Source organism: Rhinoderma darwinii, chromosome 3 (assembly GCF_050947455.1).
Source record: "Rhinoderma darwinii isolate aRhiDar2 chromosome 3, aRhiDar2.hap1, whole genome shotgun sequence".
Taxonomy (NCBI): domain Eukaryota; kingdom Metazoa; phylum Chordata; class Amphibia; order Anura; family Rhinodermatidae; genus Rhinoderma; species Rhinoderma darwinii.
In genome coordinates, this window is record NC_134689.1 from 107,847,670 (window position 1) to 107,852,115 (window position 4,446).

The following is a 4,446-nucleotide window of genomic DNA, read 5'->3' on the forward strand; positions in this document are numbered from 1 at the left end:
GTAGCAGAAATGCCATTCTTTGACATTTGGGCCTTTTCAGTTTCACTGCTGCTTGGTCACCAAATGGATCTCCTTGGATTGAGGCCTAGTCCTCTCCCCACCGCCCTGGAACTCTGCCCCGGCCTACGCTGCCTGCCGTCACCCCCTGGCCCTGGAACTCTGCCCCGGCCTGCCTCTGCTGCTCACCACCGCCTCTGACATTTGTGAACATACCCCACTTTAACTTGATTTTAAATGTTTCACTTTCAAATGTTTCACTTTCAGTAGCAGAAATGGCATTCTTTGACATTTGGGCCTTTTTATTGTCACTGCTGCTTGGTCACCAAATGGATCTCCTTGGATTGAGGCCTAGTCCTCTCCCCACCGCCCTGGAACTCTGCCCCGGCCTACGCTGCCTGCCGTCACACCCCTGGCCCTGGAACTCTGCCACGGTCTGCCTCTGCTGTTCACTACCGCCTCTGACATTTTTGAACATACCCCACTTTAACTTGATTTTAAATGTTTCACTTTCAAATGTTTCACTTTCAGTAGCAGAAATGCCATTCTTTGACATTTGGGCCTTTTCAGTTTCACTGCTGCTTGGTCACCAAATGGATCTCCTTGGATTTGAGGCCTAGTCCTCTCCCCACCGCCCTGGAACTCTGCCCCGGCCTACGCTGCCTGCCGTCACACCCCTGGCCCTGGAACTCTGCCCCGGCCTGCCTCTGCTGCTCATTACCGTCTCTGACATTTCTGAACATACCCCACTTTAACTTGATTTTAAATGTTTCACTTTCAGTATTAAAAGTGTCATTCTTTGGCATTTGGGCCTTTTTATTGTCACTGCTGTTTAGTCACCAAATGGATCTCCTTGGATTTGAGGCCTAGTCCTCTCCCCACCGCCCTGGAACTCTGCCCCGGCCTACGCTGCCTGCCGTCACACCCCTGGCCCTGGAACTCTGCCCCGGCCTGCCTCTGCTGCTCATTACCGTCTCTGACATTTCTGAACATACCCCACTTTAACTTGATTTTAAATGTTTCACTTTCAGTATTAAAAGTGTCATTCTTTGGCATTTGGGCCTTTTTATTGTCACTGCTGTTTAGTCACCAAATGGATCTCCTTGGATTTGAGGCCTAGTCCTCTCCCCACCGCCCTGGAACTCTGCCCCGGCCTACGCTGCCTGCCGTCACACCCCTGGCCCTGGAACTCTGCCCCGGCCTGCCTCTGCTGCTCATTACCGTCTCTGACATTTCTGAACATACCCCACTTTAACTTGATTTTAAATGTTTCACTTTCAGTATTAAAAGTGTCATTCTTTGACATTTGGGCCTTTTTATTTTCACTGCTGTTTGGTCACCAAATGGATCTCCTTACCTACCAGCAATCACCCTGGTTCTCTGGCTGGGCATGGGGATGCAAGTTGCTCCCGCTGACCCCCTTCCACCCCACCGGGACCTACCTGCAATCACTCTGGAACTCTGGCTGGGCATAGGGACACAGGTTGGTCCCGCTGCCCCCCCTTCCACCCCACCGGGACCTACCTGCAATCACCCTGGAACTCTGGCTGGGCATGGGGATGCGGTTTGCTCCCGCTGACCCCCTTCCACCCCACCGGGACCTACCTGCAATCACTCTGGAACTCTGGCTGGGCATAGGGACACAGGTTGGTCCCGCTGCCCACCCTTCCACCCCACCGGGACCTACCTGCAATCACCCTGGAACTCTGGCTGGGCATGGGGATGCGGTTTGCTCCCGCTGACCCCCTTCCACCCCACCGGGACCTACCTGCAATCTCTCTGGAACTCTGGCTGGGCATAGGGACACAGGTTGGTCCCGCTGCCCCCCCTTCCACCCCACCGGGACCTACCTGCAATCACCCTGAAACTCTGGCTGGGCATGGGGATGCGGTTTGCTCCCGCTGACCCCCTTCCACCCCACCGGGACCTACCTGCAATCACTCTGGAACTCTGGCTGGGCATAGGGACACAGGTTGGTCCCGCTGCCCCCCCTTCCACCCCACCGGGACCTACCTGCAATCACCCTGGAACTCTGGCTGGGCATGGGGATGCGGTTTGCTCCCGCTGACCCCCTTCCACCCCACCGGGACCTACCTGCAATCACTCTGGAACTCTGGCTGGGCATAGGGACACAGGTTGGTCCCGCTGCCCCCCCTTCCACCCCACCGGGACCTACCTGCAATCACCCTGGAACTCTGGCTGGGCATGGGGATGCGGTTTGCTCCCGCTGACCCCCTTCCACCCCACCGGGACCTACCTGCAATCACTCTGGAACTCTGGCTGGGCATAGGGACACAGGTTGGTCCCGCTGCCCCCCCTTCCACCCCACCGGGACCTACCAGCAATCACCCTGGAACTCTGGCTGGGCATGGGGATGCAAGTTGCTCCCGCTGGCCCCCACCCGGACCTACCTGCAATCACCCTGGAACTCTGATGGTCATGGGGATGCAGGTTGCTCCCGCTGCTCCCCTTCCACCCCACCGGGACCTACCAGCAATCACCCTGGAACTCTGGCTGGGCATGGGGATGCAGGTTGCTCCCGCTGCCCCCCTTCCACCCCACCGGGACCTACCAGCAATCACCCTGGAACTCTGGCTGGGCATGGAGATGCGGGTTGCTCCCCCTTCCACCCCACCGGGACCTACCAGCAATCGCCCTGGAACTCTGGCTGGGCATGGGGATGCAGGTTGCTCCCGCTGCCCCCCCCACCGGGACCAACCAGCAATCACCCTGGAACTCTAGCTGGGCATGGGGATGCAGGTTGCTCCCGCTGACCCCCTTCCACCCCACCGGGACCTACCAGCAATCACCCTGGAACTCTGGCTGGGCATGGGGATGCAAGTTGCTCCCGCTGCCCCCCCACCGGGTCCTTCCAGCAATCACCCTGGAACTCTGGCTGGGCATGGGGATGCAGGTTGCTCCCGCTGACCCCCTTCCACTCCACCGGGACCTACCACCAGTCACCCTGGAACTCTGGCTGGGCATGGGGATGCAGGTTGCTCCCGCTGCCCCCCCTTCCACCCCACCGGGACATACCTGCAATCATCCTGGAACTCTGGATGGGCATGGGGATGCAAGTTGCTCCCGCTGCCCCCCCACCGGGACCTACCTGCAATCACCCTGGAACTCTGTCTGGGCATGGAGATGCAGGTTGCTCCCGCTGCTCCCCTTCCACCCAACCGGGACCTACCACCAATCACCCTGGAACTCTGGCTGGGCATGGGGATGCAGGTTGCTCCCGCTGCCCCCCCACCGGGACCTACCACCAATCACCCTGGAACTCTGGCTGGGCATAGGGATGCAGGTTGCTCCCGCTGCTCCCCTTCCACCCCACCGGGACCTACCACCAATCACCCTGGAACTCTGGCTGGGCATGGGGATGCAGGTTGCTCCCGCTGCCCCCCCACCGGGACCTACCACCAATCACCCTGGAACTCTGGCTGGGCATGGGGATGTAGGTTTCTCCCGCTGGCCCCCACCGGGACCTACCACCAATCACCCTGGAGCTCTGGCTGGGCATAGGGATGCAGGTTGCTCCCGCTGCCCCCCCCACCGGGACCTACCACCAATCACCCTGGAACTCTGGCTGGGCATGAGGATGCAGGTTGCTCCCGCTGCCCCCCCACCGGGACCTACCACCAATCACCCTGGAGCTCTGGCTGGGCATAGGGATGCAGGTTGCTCCCGCTGCCCCCCCACCGGGACCTACCACCAATCACCCTGGAACTCTGGCTGGGCATGGGGATGTAGGTTTCTCCCGCTGCCCCCCCACCGGGACCTACCACCAATCACCCTGGAACTCTGGCTGGGCATGGGGATGCAGGTTGCTCCCGCTGCCCCCCCACCGGGACCTACCACCAATCACCCTGGAACTCTGGCTGGGCATAGGGATGCAGGTTGCTCCCGCTGCCCCCCCACCGGGACCTACCACCAATCACCCTGGAACTCTGGCTGGGCATGAGGATGCAGGTTGCTCCCGCTGGCCCCCACCGGGACCTACCACCAATCACCCTGGAACTCTGGCTGGGCATGGGGATGTAGGTTTCTCCCGCTGGCCCCCACCGGGACCTACCACCAATCACCCTGGAACTCTGGCTGGGCATAGGGATGTAGGTTGCTCCCGCTGCCCCCCCACCGGGACCTACCACCAATCACCCTGGAACTCTGGCTGGGCATAGGGATGTAGGTTGCTCCCGCTGCCCCCCCACCGGGACCTACCACCAATCACCCTGGAACTCTGGCTGGGCATAGGGATGCAGGTTGCTCCCGCTGACCCCCTTCCACCCCACCGGGACCTACCACCAATCACCCTGGAACTCTGGCTGGGCATGAGGATGCAGGTTGCTCCCGCTGCCCCCCCACCGGGACCTACCACCAATCACCCTGGAACTCTGGCTGGGCATGAGGATGCAGGTTGCTCCCGCTGGCCCCCACCGGGACCTACCACCA